At 48.0% G+C, this 26,161-nt stretch overlaps 1 protein-coding gene across 2 annotated transcripts in view; it reads right to left on the bottom strand.

The window, feature by feature from the left end:
- The window catches only part of LOC107118447 (poly(rC)-binding protein 3-like), a 356,111-nt gene that overhangs the window by 185,442 nt on the left and 144,508 nt on the right, over positions 1-26,161 (bottom strand). For both annotated transcript variants that reach the window (XM_015420802.1, XM_015420794.1), the window contains exon 3: positions 8,769-8,868. The gene's annotated coding sequence lies outside the window, so the exon portion shown is untranslated. The remainder of the gene's footprint in view (positions 1-8,768; positions 8,869-26,161) is intronic.

Genomic DNA, 26,161 nt, shown 5'->3' with positions numbered 1-26,161 from the left:
TAAGAAGACAGGAATTTGCAATCCATCTTAGAAGTCTTTGGGGTGGTTTGGGGACACAGGCAAGCAACATGGACCAAGAAGCTAAAAACGGACGTTTAAAGGCTCCTAGAAATGATGGTCAGCTACCAATTCCATTCAACATTTTTGGACCCCTACTTTTGAAAGAGCCAGCGTGTTATAGTGCTGATGGACTAGCAGTGCGACCCTAAGAACACCTTCCTGTGATTGAACCCCAATGAATAGACCCAAGAAGGATTCTGAGTCGACTGGCTTAGGATGGCTCTGTAAGATCTGGACAGCCCAGGTTTGATGCCCCGCTCTGCCACGGAAGCTCACTGGGTAACCTTGGGCCAAGCACATACTTTCAGGTGAACCTACCTCACAGGGTTGTTGTGAGGGAAGAATGCAGGAGATGGGAATGATGTAAGCCACTTTGGGTTCCCAATGAGGAGAAGGGCAGGGTACAAATGAAGTAAAATAAACCAACAAATCAATAAATCAATCCTTAATACACCACAGCCCAATATAACTGCTGAATATTATTACTGACTCCGCTATGAAAAAACAGAATTTAAGATGAGAAGGAAACACTTCTAACTGAGTGGCTGCTTCTCTGAAGCTTCCTTCCACCATTTGCGATATTCCGTGCAAGGAAGAAAAATCCCGTAGCATTCATTCCATGTACCTGCACAGGACTCCTGGGAGCTGTTCTTTAAGCAAACACACACAGCTCCACTGGGTCAATAACAGTAGCTTAATTAAATTGATTTCCCTCCCACCGTTTGGACCACAGGAATACTGGACTGCATGAAAACAAAAGGTATGATTTAGCTCTGGTTCCAAAGAGAAATACAAATATTTTATCAATAAGTAGACACAAAACACTAGGCAACAAACTGAAACATTCAGTGTGTGTGTGTGTGTGTGTGTGTATAACCATGTAAAAATGGATATGGCTTAAACATGAACTGCATTTCAATAATCAGATTGTGTGTGTGTGTTTTGTGTGTGTGTGTGTGTGTGTATGTTTCTAGATATCTAGATACACCTTCCTGAGCAGATACAAATTACCTGCCTACCATTTTTCGTCTCACCTTGACACAGAGAGTACTCCATCTTTCTGTGTGTCAGAACCCACAGCCAACAACGGAGTACACGCTTTCAGGAAAGGGAATACTTTTATTGAAGAACTATAGATATGTTAACATAGTCACTGTCAAGAATGGCAGTTGCGCCTTGGACATAATAAGATATAGGGTATTCGTATGCACCCCCCCACTGCACTGGCCAATTAGGCACCCTCCCGCGCGCGGGATGAAGCTAGCAAACGGCTTCTAGCCGAAGCTGGGAACTCGCCTTCTCCCACGGCTCCCTGGAAAAAAGCAGACAACACAACTCCCACCTTCACATTGTTACAGATAAGCATTTCAGCGTGAAGCACAGAAAGGAATGCAAGAGCAATTACACTGACTCTGTCTGACCATCTCAACCCCCATGGCAGCATAGCTGACACTGTGTTGTACACCTCTGAGGATGCCAGTCACAGCTGCTGGCGAAACGTCAGGTCCTACAGTGCCATACAGCCTGGAAAACCTACAACAACAAATGAACTCCGGCCATCAAAGCCTTCCACAACATATTGCTCTGAGGAGTCTCTACTTCATTCCTCCACAGCCCAGCCACCTAATCCGCTTGCTCTCCAACAGACCTTCCTGCCTTTGAGGAGGCACCAGGCACAAATCTACTGTGACTGGGCACAAGCCTTCCAGCCAGAGTTCGGCCCCTTTAAATGAATCTGAAGCTCACTGTGATCAACTGAGCTTGGCCATGTGTTGGACCTTTGCCCGGGCAGGCAATTCACAGAGCTGTCCAAGGTACCAACCTAGCAAGGTACCAACCTAGCAGTTCGAAAGCAAGACATTGCAAGCAGATAAATAGGTACCACTTTGGTGGGAAGGTAACAGCGTTCTGTGCGCCTCGGTGTTTAGTCATGCCGGCCACATGACCACGGAAACGTCTTCGGACAGTGCTGGCTCTTCGGCTTTGAAACAGAGATGAGCACCGCAACCCTAGAGTCGGACTCGACTGGCTTTCGAGCAAGGGAACCTTTACCTTTACCTTTACCAAGATACTGACTTTAAAAAAAAAAGAAATGCTGTCAAGTCACAGACAACTTACAGCAACCCGTAGGGTTTTCAAGGCAGGAAACGTTCAGAAGTGGCTTTCCACTGCCTGCTTCCATATAGCGACTCTTCACTTCCTTGGAGTAAGTCACTTCAGTCTTGGAAGACAGACAATTGGCTATCCTGTGGCTTGGGGAGGGGTTAAATACACGGAGGACTTTTTAAAAAGAGATGCAAGGACCACAGATGGTTCTAGGGAAGGGGCCAGGGAGACCAAGAAGGAAAGAAATCTGGGGTTCCCTTTCCGGCCTCATCCCCACCCCCAATATCTGCCAAATGGGTTTTGCACTTGGGAGCATCTTCTGCATAAGAACATAAGAGACGCCAATGTTGGATCAGGCCAAAGGCCCATCCAGTCCAACACTCTGTATCACACAGTGGCCAGAAATACCAGTGCCATCAGGAGGTCCAGCAGTGGGGCCAGGACATTAGGAGCCCTCCCACTGTTGACCCCCCCCAAGCACCAAAGATCAGGACAGGAAAAAGGGGCACATATTGTTCTGTACAGTTGTGCTCAGACAGAAAAATAATGGCAAAAATGGCAGCCCCACCAGGAAAAAAAAATGCCCCACAAGCTACAAAATCCTGGAGACGGGCCTGAGTGTGCACTGTGCATAAAAAACCCCTACAATAGCTAGAATGTCCATCATATTTAAAAACATTTCTTGGGCTACTACTGAGCACAAACGGCGCGAACACATGATACAAACAACACAAGAAGCTCGAGGCACCATCAGCCTCATCTGTGCAAATGGCCTTTTGGCTCAGCCTCTGTTCCATACAACTGGCGATTTGTGCTCTTTTCCAGATCGGCCATAAGCGACATGAGGAACTAGCAGTCAGACTCACGTCTTCCCAGGGGAATACTCCTCATATACAAAGGAGGGCCCAGCCTTTGGCACCCAGATAACCCAGAATTTTTATTTGCTATCCATTTCAGGTTAGGCAAGGATTGGCTTATCAGGGAAACAAACACTGCCCACATAAATGGAAACAGTGGCAACAAAACAGACTGCTTTTCGCACCTGCTGCAGCCAGGACAGGAGGAATCCAGGATCAGCAGCACTTATCTATAATCATTATGCTTCAAATGGTGCAGTTCATAACTGGCAAAGTGGTATAGTGGTATAGTGTGTTGCACTAGGATCTGGGAGAGCTGAGTGCAAATCCCACTTTTCCATGGATGCTTGCTGGGTGACCTTGGGCCAGTCACACAGTCTCAGCCTAACCTACCTCACACGGTTGCTGTGAGGATAAAATGGAGGAGAGGAGAACCATCTAAGCTGCTTTGGATGCCCCTTTGGAAGAAAAGCAAGGCATAGATGAATTACATAAATGAAATGGCAATTCTTCGCAACTATAACCTCACCACCACGTTTTGGGATTAGCCAAAGAGGCCCAGTTGTGTTCTCTTAAACATAAACAGAATATATTTAAAACTCTAACAATGTAGTGGTTTCAGTAAAGTTCATAAGTGTAATGGTTGCAGATAGGCACAGTTCTCTTTCTCCCTCTAAAGCTCCTTAAACAGACCTAGCCACCACTCACTTGCCATCTAAGCTAATCACTTCCACAAAGAACACAGATTTCTCTCACTCTCCACAGCACCTCATTTAATTTTTTTCACCCACTCAACTTTCTCCTTCTCTCACAAACACTCTGAACAAATCAGTCAACTCCACCCCTCAGGTACAGCTACCATCCAAACATAATACACTTCAATCACTCATCCAGTCCCCCCCCCCAATTCTTACTCTAGAGGCTGCATTTTAAACTACAGCAACATACAAATAAAACCCCTGTCATGATCTGTGTAGGACTGGGAGACAAGGCCCACCTGTCTGGGAGTGGAAAGCAGACACCTCCTACAATCCTCACAATGCTTGGCGCCGTTTGTAACCAATCGGTGTCCAGGGATTATATGAGGAGACTGTTACTAAAAACTCTGTGTGCTGTGGAACTGTGTTCTTTTCTCTCACAGAGCTAAGCTGAGAGAACAGTCTGGTTTGAGAGAAAGATCCCTCACTTGGGACTGAGTGAGTACAGGCAACAAGCACAGGCCGGGTATAAAAGGCTGTGAACCTTGAATAATAACCAGTTAAGAGAAATAGGTAGCTGCATTAGATTTGTTTTATTTACCTTTAGACACTGTTATGTATATCCTAAGCACTTTGTCTTGTTTACTTGCCCATTACTGTATTAATAAACCATTTTTATGTTCTCTGCCTGGTCATCACACCTATATTTTCTCGGCTGAACAGGGACATTTTTGGTTGGGCTTGGAAGGGTACTCTGGGCCTTCACAAGGGACCCTAAGTCCAGAGTGGTGGCAGAGGAAGTTGGCAACCCGCGGGGTAGCATGACAATCCCACATTAAATCACAGAAATAAAAAACACACAAAATATATAAATAGCAAAACAGCACAGAGGGGCTGCCTAAAGTCCTAAAATGCCAAACACCCCTATTCCCTCCCCAAAGTTTCAAATGGAACCCCTCAAGATTTGCAGATTGCTTTCTGAGGGATCATATAGCCCTCATTCAGTATCACTTCTCCAGACGCATATGGGATGTTTAATGGCAGCTTCCTATACCACCTAGTGGTGCCAGCACAAGTCCATAGGTGCATTAGGAGGAAGAACCAGTTTTCAGAGGCCAGAAACAAGAACAGGAAATGTTATTTATTTATTTAAAACATTTATTAGCCGCCTTTCTACCCTCCCCAACTGAAGGGTGCTTACAGTATAACTAAAGAGGGGTCCCGGTCACACACACGAGATAATGCGCGGGGGAAGCGAGGCTATTTACCCATGGGGAAAATTGGCCCACAGTTGCGCGATCACATAGTTCTTTAAAGCTGCGGGCAGACGCAATTGTGGGTGAGTTGGTTGGTTTTTTTTTTTTTTTTTTTTTGCTGTTTGGTTTTGATTTGCTTAAACGGAGGTGCAATGAATCGCATCTCCACACTGAGGGCTTCCTATGGCAGTATGCAATGATGCACATACTGGGAAAGGGGGGGAAAACAACGGCACGGAGTCGTAATGGCCTGATCAGACCATCCCGACCCCATGAGAGCGTGCTGGAGCCTTCACACACAGGGGAAAGTCTGTCTGTGGCCCACAGCAACCCGTTTGATACTGGACTTTCCCCGGTATTTTTTAACTCCGCTTCTTCGGCGGAGCGAGACGGGTTGCCGACGGGTGCGGGACGCTTGCCAGATGTTCCCGTGTGATCACGCCCTTAAAATCCACCCGGCATTCGTGCCTACCACGCGGCTAATTCTGCTTGTGATCGGGACCAGGGTTTATTTAAAACACACACACACACATAAAAGACCGCAATTTAAAATCTCCAATTAGGACTATCAAGAAATAAAGACTACATTTGTCAAACACAGTTCAAAATAAAACTGTCTTCAACTGCCTCCTGAAGATGGAAAGTGAGGGGGACAGATACATTACCTTGGGAAGGTTGTTCCATGATCATGGGGCTGCCACTGTGTGTCCACCAGATGAACTTCTTTGATTGGTGGGACACTCAGGAGGGTCCCTCCCTGTGGCCTTAATTTCCGGGCAGGAATATATGGGAGAATACAATCCTTCAGATGCCCTGGTCCTAAGCCACATAGGGGCTAACTACATGTTACACCATTTATGCATCCATTCTGGGTCCTATGAAGCAGATGCGTGCTGGGAGATCCTTCTTAAAACCTGGATTCTCAGGCACGCTGGGCCAGATTCAGAATGGAGAGGAGCTCAGAAGAGGTTTAAGCCTTCCCCGCTGTGCCATTTGGGTCTTGACGAGCTGCTCTTTGCCCTGTTGAGGAAATGGGCTACACTTAAGTTTCCCCAGAGGGACAAATAGCAGATCCTGAGGGACATTTCAGGTTAGGAAATGGTGCTGGGGGAAACTGAAGCATCCTCCCTCAGCACTCCATGGTCCTGATTTTGAATTGGCACACGCACACAAGTCTCCCAGCCCACAGCTGCTCGACAGGAGCTGGGCAGACCCGTGAATAGTAAAGCACGCAGTTGGGCACTGTGGTATTTACTGAGGGATGAAAAAGGAAGAAACCAATAGCATCTTTTATGGCTTGATGGGACGAACTTTTAGTCTTGCTCTTGGTTACTTCTGTGCACACAACAACCACGGCCACAGTTTCCTCAAAGGCCTCTTCCAACAAAACCTCTGTTTTTGTTTTCCAGAAACGCAACTGCAGCTCAATCCTGAGTTTGTGTCATTTTAGGATGACTGAAGACGTGAGGTGTCTCAGCGTGCTGCCCCAGGTGCCCATTAGTGTGAGGGAGAGCACAATGAACAGCTTTTCAGTTAAAAAGAATTAACCGCCCAGCACTGGCCCAATGGATAGTGATAAATGAAACCTTTGGAACCAGTGCCAAGAATATGGACAGATCTGAAGCTGGATATCTGAAACAGAAGTGGGGCAAATTCTACCACATGTATTGTTTCAGCATGAGGACTAGATCTTCAGTGGGAATGCTTAAAGCAGGGGAATGTCCATTTTAGTCAGAGTGACACAAACTAATCTACATTCCACAGAAATCAAACAAGAAACACACATCTCCTCACCTATTACTCATGGCAACATTCTCTGAATCAATTTCATGTCACTGAGAAGGAAATGAAAAGTAGTGAAGGCTGGAGTTTCCAGTACCATTTAAACAGAGGTAGCGTGGTTAAGAGTAGTGCATTCAAATCTGGAAAACAGGGTTTGATTCTCCAGTCATCCAAACGAAGTCTGCTGAGTGACCTTGGGCCAGTCCCAATTCTAGGCATAGAGTGTAGGGGGGGGGGTCACTTGGGGTGTAGGGGGGAGGTATTTGTGAATTTCCTACATAGTGCAGGGGGTTGGACTAGATGACCCTGGAGATCCCTTCCAACTCTATGATTCTAAGGGGCCTGTTGTGGGGAGAGGAAGGGAATGTGATCGTCAGCTGCTTTGAGACTCTTGAAGGTAGAGAAAATCGGAGTGTAAAAACCTACTCCTCTTCTTCATTTGACCAGGTTGGTCTCTTCCCCAACCTTCTACTGACTGATTGACCCCAAGTGGCCTTTAAAATTCTGTTATTACATACTAGCCTGCTACCTGTGCTTCGCTACGGTATTTAAGCTCCGTAAATCCAGCTATAATGCTGATGATGTGAAATTTGAAATGTGACATTTGTTGTAGGAATTCTAACAGAGAAGATTGTAGTGTAAGAAATGAAGTGGGACATATGTACTTCCCCCCCCCCTACTGAAGGACCTCTCGGTAGACCACATTGGTGGTTCTGCCCACAGGTGCTAGGTTCACCAGGCTGCTTGGTGAGCTCCCTCTGGAGGTGGGGGGAGTGTGTTGGAAGCCATCAGAGAGGCTGGGCCAGCAGCATTACTGCACCTCACAGGTGCTTTTGTTGGCCACTCCCAATTTCCTCAGCTGTCATGAGCTCTCTGCAGTCCCCTGTAACTCTTGGGTGTTTTTTTACCTCTGAACTCTGCAGCTGACCAATCACGGGGTGCAGGGAGAGAGCTTCCTGGCAGCCGCATAAGAATCAATGTGGGGGAGCACATTTTCCCCCTTTTGACCCCCTTAGGGGTCAACTTTTTAAAAATCTCTTCTTAGCGAGCACGGTGGGGGCGCTCTCCCCGAATTTAGTGTTCCTAGGTCCAGCGGTTTGGCCTGGGCGTTGATTTTATGGTGAGGGGACTTTCTTTTATATATATATATAGAGAGAGATGACGTCGGGGAAAGAGAATGGAAAAACAAGAATTTTCATTCACTTCCAGGGACTGCAGAAGTAAGGATATCCAGTAAAGAGGCTTCAACCGATGTACAAGTAACACACAGATTTTGCTGGGCTTGTTAAGCTATAAAATTTCAGCTGTCAACTCCTGAGTGCAGAGAACAATTAAGAGTCAATTTTTTGTTCTTGAAATGAAGACTGGCTTTCCCTCAACCTCAGGAGTTTCATGGTATAAATGTGAGGTCTTCCCAGAAATTACAAATCTTCAGCCAGTTTCCCTCAGCAACTAGGCCCTGAGACAGTGACCATCTCTTCCTCAAATGTCCACAGTGTTAGACTGCTTTCCCACAAAAGACAGACTCTGAGACCTCTACAGTCTCCTGAGAAAGGATTTTCAGCCTGCCTCTCTGAAGGTGCAACCTTGTCGGTAAACATTCACTGGTTTAGCCTGCAAACACACAAGACAGACTCTGAGACAGGATCCCTCCAGTCTTTCGCTCTCTGGCCCTATTGGAACGAAGGTGACAATGTAACAACTTTTTATTTTGTGTGCCCCCCTCCTACCTGTCTTTTTCAGCTGCCCAAGATTCCTTGTTTGGCTGTTATTTGTTATATACATACACCTAACTGGCATTCAGAGATTTGGGGACTGACAGAAAGGGGCAGGACCTTCGCCCATCCGTCACAGGACCTTCGCCCATCTTACCCAAAACACATCCATGGAGCAGATACACCTCCATGGAGCAGATACACCATCAACTCCTACCACACAGAACATATCTTGGCTTACAACCATGACTGCTGAGATTCAGAGCTACAAAATAAGAACTCAGGTGGACTTACCTTCCAATAGACTTGGCTGGTGACTCTGAAGTAATCCCTCACTTCTCTCCTTTCGGGTAGGAGAGGCAGGAATATTTTGAACTTGCGGCTGAATTGTGTTCTGAAAAACAAATATTCAAGGGCTTATCACGCGTGTGATACAGTGAAGTGGCAAATTTTAGCCGCACTGAACACTGTCCTGCAGTAGACGTTACAACTTCCTCCTCACCACAGCTGGGCTCTGGATACAGGGCTAGTAAATGGCTGCCTTTCGCATGAAGAGAATTTCCTGGTGAGTTTCCTGAGCAGCCTCACTTGTTTTAGACAGGTTGGCCCAGGAGAATTACTAAAAAAATTGCTGCTCAGGCGTGGCGAACGCCACACAGAAGAGGCAACATAGATGTCATTTCGTCAAGCATGTGGCTGGCTGTCCTGAAGAGCAACTACAAGGAAACGAAAGGGGATGCATTTCATAAAGTGGAGACGATGCCTGACTTAATCTCATGATACACTGGAACGTGCAGACGTACCCGACTCGTTGCAACCAAGGCCTGTTCTCTAACTGAGCCCCTGAAGAGACTGTGTGGAGCACCACAAAGAGGAGGGCACCAGATCACTCAACTCCCTTCCCGTCACCAGTGGCGGGGGGGGGGGGGGGGGAGAGACTGGCAGTCCCTCCTGAGCATGCGCTGCCACTGGCTGTGTCCAAGTTGAGCTCCTGTGGCAGCGCCTGGGTCCATGGTCAGGAGTGCTGTGGGCTCATGAAGGGAATGTGCATGCTTTGCTGGAGACGACCAAACACCGTGGATCGACCTTGATTGCAACAATCAAGGAGGGGGTTATGGCGCAGTGGTAGAGCATCTGCTTGGCATGCAGACAGTCCTGGGTTCAATCCCTGGCACCACCAATTAAAAGAACCAGGTAGTAGGTGATACGAAAGACCTCAGCCTGAGATCCTGGAAAGCCATTGCCAGTCTGAGTAGACAATACCTAGAGTATTGTGTTCAGTTTTGGGCCCCACAATTTAAGAAGGATATAGACAAGCTGGAACGTGTCCAGGGGAGGGCAATGAAGATGGTGAGGGGTCTGGAGACCAAGTCCTATGAGGAAAGGTTGAAGGAGCTGGGTATGCTTAGCCTGGAGAGCAGACGACTGAGAGGTGATACGATAACCATCTTCAAGTACTTGAAGGGCTGTCATCTAGAGGATGGTGTGGAGTTGTTTTCTGTTGCCCCAGAACCAACGGGTTGAAATTAAATCAGAAGAGTTTTTGGCTCAACATTAGGAAGAATTTCCTAACAGTTAGAACGGTTCCTCAATGGAACAGGCTTCCTCGGGAAGTGGTGGGCTGTCCTTCTTTGGAGGTTTTTAAACAGAGACTAGATGGCCATCTGACAGCAATGCTGATTTTGTGAACTGAGGCAGATCATGAGAGGGAGGGCAGGAATGGGTTGCCTCAGTGCTTAGTTCTTGTGGCCCTTTTTTACATGCCCAGAGTAATGCTGATTGCCACTTTGGGGTCAGGAAGCAATCCTGCAGGGTTTTTTTTGTCAACTTCTGGGTGTGGAACAGCGGTCACTGCGGGTGTGGAGGGGGAGGGATTTGTGAATTTCCTGCATTGTGCAGGGGGATGGACTAGATGACCCTGGAAGTCCCTTCCAACTCTGTGATTCTATGAACTTGAGCCAAGGGTCTGATTCTGTAGAAGGCAGCTTCATGTAGGAGAAGGGGCATGGCTCAGTGGTAGAACCTCTACTTGGCACGTAGAAGGTTCCAGGTTCAATCCCCAGCGTCTCCACTTAAAAGAACCAGGTGGTAGTTGATGAGAAAGACCTCAACCTGAGACCCTGGGGAGTGGCCTCCAATGAGAGTAGACAAGACTGACCTTGACAGACTAAAGGTCTGTTTCATTAAAGGCAGCTTAATATATTCACACAAAACAGACCACATAAAGCGTTAATAGAAGTCTTATTGGATGCTGCTAAAACGGCAATTGCATCATGCTGGAAAGATCACAGAGCACCTAATGTGGAAATGTGGTATAAAAAACTGTGGAACCACTATTTAATGGACGCAGTATCAAACAAACTAAACATCTCTTCCCAATATCCTATTCAAGACACCTTCACTCCCAAATGGTTCCCGGTTTTAGACTATTTAGCATCGCAACACTTCCTCTCCTCCGAATGGTCCCAATTTCATAAATGGATTTAAAGTTTCCTTCAGTTATTATGCTTTCATTTTTCGCTTTTCTTCTTATTGAAATCATTAGAAAACCCTACATGCTCCGTTAATCTGTTATATACTTCACATGGTTACGAGTTGCATAATTTTATTTAATATTGTTAGAAGGTTTAACAAAGGTTTATGGATAATTATACATACACGCATACACACACACATGTACATTGATAACAATGTGGAAATCTTGCTTGAAAGTTTATATGTTGGATTTATTGTGCTATTTCAAAATGTTTCATCTGCATATCTGTATTTGTGTATTTCTAATAAAACAAAAATTATTATTATTTTTATATATATATATATAATCCACACAAAATGTATGTTTGCCTTCTATGGTCACCACTGCTGGCCCAGTTCTTCACTATGAGTTAGTAAAGCAAGACCTCTCTAAAAGATGGTGAAGACAACTGCCTAAACCACCACAGAAAATATGGGAAATGCCAAAACAAAGTATAGATATTTCATTCACCAAGAACAACAGCACCACCTCCATAAATATGACTTAACTGTGCACTCAAGAAAAGAAGAGAGGAGGTGGTGGGTGTCCCTGAAGTAAAGGACAGAGAAAAGAGCCCATTTAAGTCACGGCCACAACGAGCCAGTCTGACAGCCTTCTGGTCCTCATAGCCACAGGTATAAAAGCAACACAGGCACAAACACGGCATTAACAAATAAACTGAACTGCCACCAGTGATGGCATCAATGGAATACCTCCAGTTACGGTACAGAGTTCAGTTTCCCTCACAAAGGAAATTTTCCACAATAGCCACGTTTAAGTAAAAGATGGGTGCTTAAATTAGGGTGGTTTACTTGAAGCCCCATAGTTATCTTGTCAGAAGGTTCTTTAGAACCACCTATTTTTAAGTCTTTTTATAGCCGGGTTTTTCAATTTCTTTGCCTGGGATAAAGGATTGTAGCCAGAAGCAATTTGGTTCATTCCACACTCTTTTAAAAAATTATTATTAACTCTATACTCCGAGCCTGGTTTTAATTGTGACAATTTAGCTACTTCTTCAGAAGGAGAATTGTTAAGGTGTCTACAAGACGCCAGAGAACAAAGACTGAGTTTCAATTTGTACTAATCAATGGAGCTGGTGCACGCCAACTGTTTTGGCTTTTGCATGCTATTGCCTTTCAACAGGGTGATACTTAAGGATTTGGATGGCTATCGATACCTTGCCCTACCGAAATACACATGTCCTTTGGCCTGTCATTTATGCAAGATTCTTTAGAAAGGCAGGGTGCTACTAAGAATGCTCAAGAGCCTGGTGGTTTGGCTCATGTTCTGTTTGCCAGTCGTGATTTTTCATTGAGCTAATTTTTCATTGAGCGGTTTGCCCGCTCTGGAACAACTTGAGCTGGTTTGGAGGCTTACCTTCTGAGTCTCCACTAGGGATGGGCACGGTCCAGGAAAAAAACGGACCACAGAGGTCCAAGGTCCGTGAGGTTTATGGACCCGTGGACCACAAACCTCCATGTTTAACAGACCGGGTCATGGTTTGTTAGATCTGTGAAGCTGCATGACTTACAAATGCATTCCCTTTAAATGGCTTTTCCAAAGCTGCGTAGCAACTTCACCCACTTCCAGTTCCCTTCCGGGTGAACCAGAAGTGGATTAACTTGCCGCTTGGCCTTCGCTTGTGCACCACACGGCTCTACAAAACCCATTTAAAATTTAAATAGATTTTGCAAAGTCGCACGGCATGTGAGTGGAGGCAAGCAGTGACTTCACCCACCCAGAAGTGGGTGAAGTCGCCACTTGGCCTTCACTCCATGCTGTGCAGCTTTGCAAAAGCCATATAAAGGGAACACATTCCCTTTAAATGGCTTTTGCAAGCCCTGCTGATACGGACATTACCTCCTGGGAGGGTCATGGGAGGTCTGTGCTGGCAGCACGGCATGAACTGGGCTCACCGACCATGAGTTGGGCCCTGATGGAAAAAGTAGGCCCATCCCTAGTCTTCACACAGTACAACAATTCACACATGCACATTCTCACAAAGCTTACTCCATCTGCACCCCATCTGCAGTTAATCAGCCAACCGCTTAAATAGAAAGTGAGCAACCAGTCAACCATTCAGTGATTAAACACTGGGTTTTTTTTAAGGCTTACTTAAAGTCTTACCATTTGATATTTGTCTAAATAGGGGTTCCCTGAACTTTTTGAGCCTGTGGACATCTATGGTATTCCAATGCAGGGTGGTGGGCCCAGCCACAAAATGGCTATTGTGGGAGCACAAAACGACCACCAGAGGAGGCCCGACTCACTGAGAGAGGAGGCCCAAGCAAAGGGAACAAGTGGAGTTGATTTAAAAAGAAATATACCAAGAAAGAGAAGTGACAGAGAATTAAACCAACACCACAGTGGCAGCTGTTGCTGAAATGATGCTATTTTAATCTGCATGGGCCATCGGATCTTCAGTGGACAATCACAAGCCCTGCTGGGCATGAGCCCCCCCGGGCTGTGCCCGCTTTCAGAAAAATGGCAAGCTCCAGGAAAGGCATCGGCAGGAGCCATGCTGCCCACCAGTGCTCCCTCTAAGCTGAGTGTGAGCTAGCTCACAGTTTTTTAGCCTCTGGCTCACACACTTTTGTCTCAGCTCAGAAAGGATGGCTCCATAGCAAGCTAATTTATGCAGCGGCCAAATCACTCACTCACAACTTCAATGCCAGTAGCTCACAAAGCAGACGTTTTGCTCACAAGGCTCCACAGCTTTGAGGGAGCACTGCTGCCCATGAGCACCATGTTGGGGAGACCCCTGATCTAAGTCCACGTTACTGATATTTGGGGCACGTGTATTTTTCCATAGCCTGATGGACTCTGTAGTCGTTGTTCCCCCAACACACACACCTCATTTAATTACCTGACTCAACCATCCAAGGGTCTGGAAGAATTGATTTCACTTCCTGCACACAGGCAAAAGTGTCGGAAGGAAGGAAGGAAGGAAGGAAGGAAGGAAGGAAGGAAGGAAGGAAGGAAGGAAGGAAGGAAGGAAGGAAGGAAGGAAGGGAGACTCTGACACAGCTACTGCAAGGCCACAAAGGTTTCCTGCAGCCACTCAAGTCAGACAGCAGTGCAAGGGAGAGATCTGAATGATCGCAGCCGTCAAAACCGGGATGTCCACCTTTTGAACGGTGACTGCGCAGGAACCCTGGTCCACACCCAAACTCCACCTCTGGTTTTAGACACGTCACTTCTTCGCCTACGTACGAATGACTGCATTTCATCTGCACCAAAAGATGCTTTCTATTAGGGGGCAGGGCTTGAGTTAATGGTCTGGCAGGAAGAAATGCCAGGCTCGAGCAAGCAGTTGAAATTGGAAAAGCATTGGAAATTATCCAGATCTGTGTGTGTGTGTGTGTCTGTGTAGAGATCTGATGGTGATGAGAGAGATAAAGAAGGCAGCGTGGTTTTGGCCCGAGTGCCCAGAGGACCACATGGAATACCTGGGAAGAGGTCAGTGGGCTGGCAAGGAAAGGCTGTAGCGGGAGCTAGCTGAGGCCCAGCAGCACTGCCCACATCCCAAGGGCTCAACGCATTGCCTTGCAGAGAGGGGCTGGCAAGCTGCTGTCTGGCACATGGGGTGGGGGATGCCTACCCCTGCCCTATATCTTGGCCCCAAACTTAACTGCGCACTTGGTTTCTGGGCATCTGGTTTCTTGCATACAATCCTCTGTCAGACCACAGTCCAGTTAGACTCAACAACACTCTCTTTGGCAGTGATTAAGTTTATTGAGGTATATGCAGGGGTCATTTGGGGCCGGAGCGCGCTGGAGCACCGCTCCGGCAGCCCAGGAGCAGGCAAAAATGGCGGTGGCAACAAGCCCCGCCCCCAGCTCCCCACCCCCGCGCTCCTTCTTTCTAGAGTCGTGCCGCATTGTATTCTATGGCCCCATAGAATATAATGGAAAGATTGCACCACTGCTGTGGCGCAACTCTAGAGAGAAGGGGTTTAAACTTTAAACCTCTTCGCTTCCCCACCCCCCCAGCCCACCTTGGCAGGCTGGCTGGGGAAGGGAAGGGGAGGCTTTTGAAGATGCCTCCCCCCTTTTTGCTTCCCCTTCTGACATCACTTCCAGTGATCTCAGGGGGGCATGGCATATGCTAATGAACTATTATGCTTATAGCCTATTAGATATGCTAATGAGCTCCTGCAGCTCTTTTTCTACTAAATGACCCTTGGATATATGCAAGATCCAGAAAGTCACTGCGTCAGAACTGAAGACTTTTGGCAGGCACAAGCTTAATATAGTAAGTTCAAAGGAAAGCCCCTTCCCCTTCCCCCAGGCACATGTCACATTCATACCACGCCTAGCGTTGCCATCCCAACCAAGTGAAAGATATATGTCTTGATTATCTGCAGTCCAGGTTGGTACAGAGAGTCTCTCAAGGACACCTTCCCTTGGGAAAGGAAAAAGGAGGGAAGAAGGATGACTTGGGAAGTTATATCTTCGAGAAGCAAAGGTCTCATTCCCTCCCTCCCTCACTCACACCACCCCCTCCCCTAAGGAATTCCCTCCCCCCCAATTCCAATGGCAACCAAAGCAAGCAAAGCGTAGGGAGGTTTGCCATCCTCATCCCTTTGTCCTACCATCCCGCTGGCTTCGACTCCCCACTTCCCTTTGCTTTATTTGCCTCCCTCTTTGGGGACAGGCCCTCCCCCACCAGCCGTCACTCTCTTCCCTGGTCCTCCTCTTTCCATTTCACCACCGTTCTATCGCCTTCCCCCTTCTCATTTCTGAATTACTCTAGAATTGCTGCTTCTCTGTGTTTATTTTTTAAATGGGGCCTGTTAATTGTGCGCACGTAGAGTGTCGTCACGTCGCAGCCGGCTTCTGGCAACCCCAGCAAGGGGCTTTCGAGGCGAGTGAGAAGCCGAGGTGGAGCCTTCCGTGGGGGTCCCCCATCCAAGGACCATCCCTGCTTAGCTTCTGAGGCCAGGCTGTGCCATGCTGCTTTCTTTCAACCGTCTGTAGATGATCTCCCTCATAATCACATCTCTACACATGCACACACACACACACACACACACATCTGGATAATTTCTGACTCCTTTTCAATTTCTGGTCTGGCATTAACTAAAGTCATCTCACGAGCCCCAACCGTGAGGGCCAACATTCATGCATCAAAGTCTGTGCTAGCAAATCATAGAATCACAGAGTGGGGAGGGACTCCATAGGCCATCTAGTCCAATCCCCTGCTCAGTGCAGGATCAGCCGAGAGCACCCCTGACAAGCGTTTGTCCAGCTGCTGCTTAAAGACTGCCAGTGAGGGGGAGCTCACCACCTCCCTAGGCAGCTGATTTTTAAAAGAGTTTTTCCTCATATCCAGCCGGTACCTTCCCGTCCTTAATTTAAACCCATTCTTCTGAGTCCTCCTATCCTCTGCTGCCAACAGGAACAGCTCCCTGCCCTCCCCCAAGGGACAGCCCTTAAGATACTTCAAGAGAGCCATCCTGCTCCCCCTTAACCTCCTCTTCTCCAGACTGAACATTCCTGAGTCCCTCAGCCTTTCCTCAAAGGGCTTGGTCTCCAGGCCCCCCCCCCATCGTCCTCATCGCTCTCCGCTGTACCCACTTCACTCTGTCCACATGCTTTTTGAAGTGAGGCCTCCAGAACTGAACTGAAATGAAAGATCACAGGATCTGCGAGCATCTAAAGGACAACTTGGTGATCCAGGGAAAGTCAGCACGGATTTGTTCCCGACAGTCCTGCCAGACCAACCTCATTCATTCATTCATTCATTCATTCATTCATTCATTCATTCATTCATTCATTATTTTAATTTATAGCCCCCCCTCCCCGCAAGCGGGCTCAGGGCAGCTCACAAATAGGGCAAAAACAACATAAAAACAATTGTTTACAATATTCCAAGTGCTCTAGATGTTTCAATCAGTCTTCAATAAAAGATGGCATCTCAAAGACGGTACTCCCATCTTTGATTGAGCTGATGAGCTTACTGGATGGAGGGAATGCTGCTAATAAAATGAAAGACCACGGGAGGTCATGCCAATTGCCAGATCAGTGCAAAACGTAACACCTCAGGTCCCATACTGCATGGAGTGAGCTAGCTGGCACCTCTGTGGCATGGAATGATAGCATGACAGTCCCAGGATAGATCTCCACCCCAAAGTGGCCAAGAGGTGCTTGGTTGGAATGTTCGACTAGGACTGAAGAGACCTGGCTTCAGTGTCCCCCCCCCATATGGAGCTGGCAAGTCCCTCTCAGCCCAGTCTACCCCACAGGGTTATTGTTAGGAAAGCCACACCAAAAGAAACATGCCGCGGCGGGATCACATTGATCCCCTGATCCCGCATTCCCTCCCCGGCATGATCAGATGCCGGGGGAAGCGACGGAAGGGAACGGGAGACTGCCGAACTGCGCAAGTCTGAGCATGCGCAGTTCAGGCAGGAGCCGGGGATGCGCCGGCAGAAAGACGGGCCAGCGATCCCACGGCCGGCGTTGATGCAGCTGTCGTGGATGAACCACCTCGGTAGGTGGTTCATTTTTGATGTGTCTCTTCGGGGGAAGGGCCGGATTGGGGACGGGTGCGCAACGCTGCCCAGATGTTGCAGTGGGATCACGCTTGTTTGCTCCAGCCCCGATCCGGCCCACTCCCGGCCCAAAACCCCTCGTGTGGACAGGGCCTGTGTAGCTCAGAGTTCTGAGGTAAAACCTCAGGAGTTGACCTAACAGATGACTGCTTCTTAAATGGACAGTTCTATGTGGCCTGCTCCAGAGTGAGCTCATCTAGCAGCCTGGTGATCCTAGCACCTGAGGACAGAACCACCAATGTGGTCTACCGAGAGGTCCTTCAGTAGAGAAAGAGAGAAAAGTACGTATGTCTCACTTCATTTTTTACACTACAGTCTTCCCCATTAGAATTCCTACAACAAATGTCACATTTCAAACTTCATATCATCAGTATTACAACTGGATTTACGGAACTTAAATACCATAGCGAAGCATGGGTATCAGGCTAGTAAGAACATATTAAGAGCCCTGCTAGATCAGATCAGTGGTCCATTTGTTCAGCATCCTGTCTCAAACAATGGATAACCAGTTCCTCTGGAGGGCCAACAACAGGGCATAGAGGTTGAGACTTTCTCCTGGTGTTGCTATGTGTACAGCCCAGTCTGCAGAGAGGCTGCTATAAACTGCTGCCTGGTCTGTCCAAACCAAAGCGGAAGTCATTACTACAGTATTTGATTAAATGCAGGGCTTAATCTCATAGGAATCATATACGCTGCCAAACAGGAACAGCTGAGCAAGTACTGCTACTGTAAGCTTTTTTATTAGACTGGAGAGACAGGATTAGGAAAATTACCCAAACTAGGTCAAACAAGAAGAGAGCAAGCATCGGCTGCTCTGGCTGATTTGTTACAAAGGAAAAACCAGAGTCGGCTCATCAAGCAGGAACAATCCGACTCGTGTGGGTTGACCCAGTTATCAGATAAAGCCACCTCCATTAGACACGCCGTTATTACCTATCCCAGCAACTTCAGTGGTACGCATCGGATAATTCTGCTGCCACATCTTATGGGGTAGGTGGGTTGGCTACTTGTAATGGACATCATTTCATGTCTTGCAAGATGAACGTTACAATCAATTTGGGGGGTGCCTACGCACATCTGTATTTGCCATCAATCTGCAACCCACTTCTGGCAACCCAGCAAGGGGCTTTTGAGGCAATTCAGATCATATGGAGGAGGCCCTCCTGGCTGCCCCCCAATCAAAGAAGCTCCCCTGGTGGGTACACGAGAGAGGGCCTTTTCAGTGGCAGCCCCACGATCATGGATCGACCTCTCCAGGGAGAGGTGCCCCCGGCCCCCTCGCTTTCGATCTTCAGGAGGCAGCTGAAGATGGTTTTATTTAAAATTGCATTTAACTGATTTTGTTTTTTATTTACTGGCTGTCCTAGTTGGGAGGGTTTTTTGGGTTTTTTAATTGTGACTTTCTATGTGTTTTTATAATTGTTGTTTGATTGACTTTTTAATTGTTTTTTATAATCGTTTCACTTCTATTGTAAGCAGCCTTGAGTTCTGCAAAGGTGAAAGGCAGCTGATATATATTTCAAATACAATAATTTATTTATTTATTTATTATTTTTATCTATAGCCCGCCGATCCTGTGAGCGGGCTCAGGGCGGGTAACATTATAAAACATACAATAAATACAATTAAAATTAAACAATGTGAACAATTTACAATGTAAACAATGTAAACAGTGTAAACAGTGTAAACAGTGTAAACAGTGTAAACAGTGTAAACAATTTAAAATTAATAAACATTAAAACACAGTCACACTTCTAACAAATCAGCTGGCTGCGGGTTCCCTGGCATATTATTTGGGTTGATAAGTAGATGGGTGACAACCACGTCAGGGAGGCCGCATAGAGACATCCACTTCCTGACGGGGAGCATGTTCCACCAGGCAGGGGCCTGGGCAGAAAAAGCCCTGGCCCTGGTCGAGGCAAGACGGACGTCCTTTGGGCTGGGGACAAGCAGGAGATGTTGATCTATAGAGCGTAACCCTCTTCGGGGCATATATGGGAAGAGGCGGTCCCTCAGATATGTGGGCCCCAGGCCGTATAAGGCTTTAATGGTGATTACCAACACCTTGAAGCGAATCCGGAAGTCAACTGGCAACCAATGCAGTTGGCGGAGCACCTGCCGGATGTGAGCCCGCATAGTGAGGAGCAGAGGGGGGCTTGCCATTGGCCTTCCTTGGTGGTCTCCCATCCAAGAGCAGGCTGTCCCATGCCACCTTCACTCTCCCTTCTTTCAGACTGCCCATGCAATGGTTTTTCTCTAGCTGAGGAAGATGCCTCATTTCACTGTAACCCCCCAAACCTGTAGGTAGCACCATGCTATGAGCTGGAGGAACTCTTTAGCTTCTCCTGCTGTTTTGTTGTGGTTTGGGGTTTTGTTTTTGGTTTTTTGCTTTCTACGCTTCATTATTCCAGGCAATGTCAAAAACCTGAATTACCAGGAATCCGTAACAAGGTTACTTCCTATGACAGCAACGCCACCTTGGGAATCAAAACGATGCCCAAGTGGGAAGAGGCTGCATCTGTGCTCTTGAGTTCTGACATTACTGGAGCCATTCCACGAGCTGGGGGCAGGGGTCATTTCCTGCAGGGGCGCACAGGAGCAGAGCTCTGGCAGTAAAGAGCCCAGGGGGGTGGGCACATGCAACAAGCCCCGCCCCCTGCTCCCAGCAACCCCGGGCCACGAGGAGCACGAGGATCTGTGCGTCCCCCTTCCAATAGCTAGCAATCCAAAACAGTCCAGTGGAGCCTGAACGGTGGGTGTTGCCTTCTGACACACTTCCGGTGATGTCAGGGGGTGTGGCATATGCAAATAAGCTATGCTAATGAGTTATGCTAACGAGCTCCTGCACCTCTTTTTCTACGAAATGACCGCTGCTCAGAACAATCATGTGAGTGCGGTTGCCAGCCTCCAGGTGGGGCCTGGAGATATCCCGCTTTTACAACTGCTCTCCAGCTGACAGAGATCAATTCCCCTGGAGAAAATGGCTGCTTTGGAGGGGGGGGGGACACTCTACAGCATCGTACCCTGCTGAGGCCCCTCCCCTCCCCAAGCCCCACCCTCTCCTGAATCCACCCCCAAAGTCTCCAGGGATTTCCCAACCCAAACCTGGCAACCCTACCTGTGAGGTAGGTTAGGCAGAGAGAGTGTGACTGGCCCAAGGTCACCCAGTGAGCTTCCATGGCATGAGCAGGGATTCGAACCTGGATTTCCCAGATCCTAGTCCGACACTTTAACCACCACGCCACACCAGCTCCCATTATGTTTCATGAGAAAAACTTGGTACCGTTCACATAGCCTATCCATGAGGGACAGCACAAACATGGGTGGAATAAATCAGTGACCGTTTATTTTAGCGATATTGATCGAGGCAGCTAATTGAGGACTTCTGACACCTAAGATGCCATTGTGATCATCAACCGTAACCGACTCAATTCCATGTCACATCTGGCTTTTTGGGACACCCAAGAGGGGCTGGGCCGGTCACGGCAGGGATCAGAGCAGCTACCTTTGACTGGTTAGATCAGCAAACTAACCGCGCTTTAGGTTGATTCACTGGCAAAAATCCATTTTCAGCACCAGGAGCAAACTTCAGTTGGCAGGGCCCCTGAGAAAGAGAATTTGTTTACTTGGAGTAATCTGATTTTGCTGGGTTTACTGCAAAAGAGGATGGAAAGGAGATGTTACAGTCGGCTTTTCATTACAAGGGGCAGCTTTTACAGCCCCCTAGTCCTGTGGTGGCTCAAGTGGTTAAGATGCTGAACTGCAGGCTGTGGAAGGTCGGTAATTCAGCAGTTCGAGACCTGTGTGCCGCATGATGGAGTGAGCTCCCATCTCTAGTTCCAGCTCCTGCCAACCTAGCAGTTCGAAAGCAAGAAATTGCAAGTAGATAAATAGGTACCCCTTCGGTGGGAAGGTAACAGCGTTCCGTGCGCCTTGGTGTTTAGTCATGCCGGCCACATGACCACGGAAACGTCTTCGGACAGCGCTGGCTCTTCGTCTTTGAAACGGAGATGAGAACCGCAACCCTAGAGTTGGATTCGACTGGCTTTCAAGCAAGGGAACCTTTACCTTTACTTTAGTCCTGCCCAAGGCCAACGCAGGGCTCTCCAGCGGCTTCCAAAACAGTGATGGTTTCCCGTGCAGCCCTCACGGCAATGGTGAATGCAGCTTTCACTTCTCCTCCCCACAGCAGACATCCTGCGAGGTCGATGGGGCTGAGAGAGCTCTCTTGAGAACTGCCCTTGAGGGAACAGCTCCAAGAGAACATGTGACTGACCCAAGGTCACACATAAAGCTCTCGGGGGGCGGGGCGGGTGGGCGGGTGTAGGGACAGTGGTGAGGCAAGGGAAATGGCATCAACATTTTTATTTATTTAGATCCCACTTTTCTCCCCAGTCAGGACTCAAAGCGGGTCAGAACCAATGCTCCCTCTAAGCTGTGGAGTCTTGTGAGCAAAAATTCTACTTTGTGAGATACCGGCATTAAAGTTGTGAGGGCGTGAAATGGCTACTGCATAAATTAGTTAGCTCTGGAGCCATCCTTCCTGAATGAAGACAAAAATCTGTGAGCTGGAGGCTAAAAAATGGTGAGCTAACTCACACTAACTCAGTTTACAGGGAACACTTGTCAGAATACCGTTCTCCCCTCCTCCATTTCCTCACAACAACAACCCTGTGAGGTAGGTCAGGCCTATGGCAGAAGTCGGAATTTGAACCTGTTTCCCCAGAATCCTTGTCAGACACTCTCTCCATAATTCAGAACCTTCAAAATTGTGCACGTTTCCATTCACGTGGTATTCAAAGGGACTTTGATTGTTGCAGTCTTTTCCATATCCAGCCATGTTCAGAAAAGACGGTCGCAGAAGAAGGGAAACCCCACAATGTGGATGGATAAGTGACAAAGACTTTTGGATGTTCCTCAGAAACCCTCTGTAGGCAACCAGCCTTTCTCTCCTTCCCTCGCCAGATGGTCAACGGTCCAGCTACGTATTCTCCTGGGGGGTCCTTCCCCTGACGCCTCGCAGGTGGCCGGGCCACAGGGTAAGAGTCAAACACCAAGAGCAAAAGATGAACACCTGCACCGCAGGTCTGTACCTCAGGCCATTTTAGACTTGAGCAGGCATTAAAAAGTGCAGGGAAACACTCAGTTACTGTTCTTACGCGCAGGGGTCATTTCATAGAAAAAGAGGTGCAGGAGCTCATTAGCATAACTCATGATATGCCACACCCCCTAACATCACCGGAAGTGTGTCAGAAGGCAACACCCACCGCTCAGGCTCCACTGGACTCTTTTGGATTGCTAGCTATGGGGGGGGGGGGCGTGCAGATCTGTCCTCGCAGAGGAGGGAGAGCTGGTACCTGAATAAAACTTGGTCTTAAAGGTGCCACTGGACTGTTTTGGCCCGGGGGGTGGGGGCTCTGCAACTTACCTGGCTGCTTCTGGCTCTGACTGAGGGCTGCTGGGAGCAGGGGGTGGGGCTTGTTGCATGTGCCCACCCCTTGGGCTCTTTACTGCTGGAGCTCCGCTCCTGTACACTCCTGCAGGAAATGACCCCTGCTTACGTGTGTTTCAATCCCCTCCCCTACCTGCACCATCCAGAATGCGTGTAAAAATACAGCCAACTTTCATGTGAACCAGGCCATGTTCTGAAGATCACCAGCAGATCAGGCTCTGAGGACCACCAGCATCAGAAGTAGAGACAACGGCCCTCAGGGACACGGCCTTTCTGGAGTGGTCCCTGGTGTTTGGAATGCCCTCCCTGAGAAGTCCACCCGGTTCTCTCTTCCTCTCTTTTAGACAGCAACTGAACAAAGTTTTGCTTAAGACTGCCTCAGGAGGAGGAAGAAAGGCTTTAGGCCAGGCATGTCAAACATGCAGCCCGGGGGCCGGATGAGGCTTCTATCAGGCCTGCAGTGGAACTGGCTGTCCTCTGTTTCTTCTTCCTGTTCTGCTGCTGTTGTGTCATCGTAGGTTTGCAGCTTACAGATACACACCTGAACAGCATACTCAGGACTGCAACAGCACAGATATTTTGATGCAATAATTCGGAGCAAGAGGTGTCAGTTATCAGACACTGTTAAATAAAGAAAATATTGCAAGAGTGCTAATGTTTTAAGCATGTTTTTATTTTAAGTAAAAAAAAAACTTTGTGTTTGTGTCCTTTATAAAGTTTATATCTCCACTACCTGGCATCATGACACACATGGCCCGGCCCAACAAGGTCTCATTTATGTCAGATCCGGCCCTCATAACAAACGAGTTTGACACCCCTGATCTAACTGATGAGAGGGCGGGGCCAACTGCCAAGGATCCCCCAGTGAGAGACTTCTCGTCGTAACCCTTTCCTTCCCAGATCCTCTTGGATGCAGAGTTCCAGCATCCAACAGTTACTTCCTCTGGCCAACAGCCCTGGTGGTCAAGGGAGGCAGGGAATCCAGACCTGCTCTGAGCCTGCCTGACCCCAGTGGTCAGCTTAGCTGTTCCACCTGTAACTGTGACAGGAGGAGAGGGAAAACTAAAAAAAAATGGGGTTATTGAATTCAGCAGTCTGGATCATTGTGAATCGGACACCCCTGCTTTAGGCAATCACTGTATTTAAAACTGTTTGTATTTTTCTTTAATTACTCACTCATTTTCTAAAAATTATTTGGAATCAACAAGTTGGAGGAATACCAGGAATGGTGGAGGTGGATGAGCAGCTAGAAATATCCCCTTTCTGAAGCACAGCAGTGGGACATGGCGGCATCCTGGTGATAAAGAGAAGTTTTCTAACAGCAAAATAAGAACGTAAGAGGTTTGCTGGGTCAGACCGGCGGTCCAACGAGTTCAGCATCCTGTCTCACACAGCAGCCAATCAGTTGGCCTACTGAGGGCCAACAACAGGGCATGGAGGCCAAGGTCTTCTCCAGAGGTTGCCTCCTGGCACTGGGATTCAGCAGTTTAGTAGTAGTGCCTTTGAATGCGGCATCTCCCTATAGCCACCATGGCTGGAAGCCACTGGTAGATGAGTTCTCCTAACAGTCCTGTGTTAGAATGTGATTTCCCTAAGCACTAACTACTAAGGCTTGGGGCCAGGGAAGAAGGGTGCTGCACTGTTAAACTAATTCCGAACCTAAACCAGCACAGTGAGGTGGCATTTTACCTCCCCATATCCCTGAGCTTTATTCTGAGGAATGAGTCTGTGGAACTGGGGTCAGAGGCTATGAACCTCAGAGAACTCATGAACATATGAAGCTGCCGCATACTGAATCAGAACACTGTTCCAACAAGTAGACAAGAGCAAGAGTCCAGTAGCACCTTAAAGACTAACAAAATATGTGGCAGGGGAGGAGCTTTTGTGAGTCACGGCTCACTTCTTGTCCCAACAAGGTCCCTGTTGTCTAGTAGCAGTTCTCCAGGGTCTCAGGTAGAGGTCCTTCACATCGCTTAATACCTGTTCCTTAAAACGGGAGATGCCGGGGATCGAACCTGGAACCTTCTGCAGGCCAAGCAGATGCTCTACCACTGAGCCACAGACCCTCCTCTTAAGAGATATGCTTTCATTTGGGAGGTTTTACCGCATTTTTTTTATTTTTGGTGAGATTGATTTTAATTTTGTTGTGTTTCTATTTCACTTTAAGCCGCTCCGGGTACACCAAAAAGACAGGCAGAATATAAATTTCTTAAACAATGACAACACACTCAATACATGCGCGGGTAACAGTAGTGCAAACATTTAGCAGTTAAAAACTGGAACTCCAAGCCCTGACCTGGATAGGCCAGGCAAGCCCGATCTCGTCAGATCTTGGAAGCCGAACAGGATCGACCCTGGCAAGTACATGGATGGGCGACCTCCAAGGAATACCAGGGTCAGGAGGCAGAGGCAGGCTATCACACCACTTCTCTGAACGTCCTCCATGCTAGAGGTCGCCATGAATTCTAGGCATGGGCACACACATGCACACTCAATAATGGGAAAAAACCCTGGAACCCCTGTACACATATGTACAGATATCTAGTTTGTTATGAGATTGGTAGCTTTCAATTTAAGGTCCCCCCCCCCTTGCAAAGGAAACTACCTTTCCTTGGCCGCGTTCAGACTGGCAGTTTGGCCCGGCAGCCAAACGTTTCAGGAGCGTTTCAGGAGCGGATTAAAGGGGCGGGTTCACACAGGCACATCTTTCAGGCGTCCCCCAGCCGTACTGAAGCCGTCTTGTGCCGCTTCCCTCCCGAGTTTAAAAAGTACCAGGTAAACGTGGTAGCAAACCGTGTGTAGAGCGGGTTGATTCCGGTTCCCTGAGTGTGAACACAAGCGCTGCTAAGGTGGGAACAACCCACAGTCGTTGATAAGAGGCGCTGGCTGTTTCTGCGGCAGGCGCCCATGCACCTAGGCGCATGCAGCGGAGCGCAGAAACAGCCGCTAACAGCCCGCTCCCTTGCGCTTCCTCCACGGTATCCTCCTGCTTCATTCGCTGCAGTGTGAATGGGAATACCGTGACCAAGCCGTTCCGTCCCAATTTGGTCTTCTTTGCCATGTCTTCCTAGTGCTTCAAATTGCCAGACTGAACTCAGCCGTTATCTGACAAAGAGAGCTTGGACTCTTTAAAGCTTATACGCCAAAGATCTTTTCAGTCCCTA

The sequence above is a fragment of the Gekko japonicus genome, unplaced genomic scaffold (genome assembly GCF_001447785.1).
Source record: "Gekko japonicus isolate JY-2015 unplaced genomic scaffold, Gekko_japonicus_V1.1 scaffold438, whole genome shotgun sequence".
In the NCBI taxonomy this organism is placed as follows: Eukaryota; Metazoa; Chordata; class Lepidosauria; order Squamata; family Gekkonidae; genus Gekko; species Gekko japonicus.
Note: the sequence above shows the minus strand (reverse complement) of the source record. Positions and strands in the feature narration are given on the sequence as shown.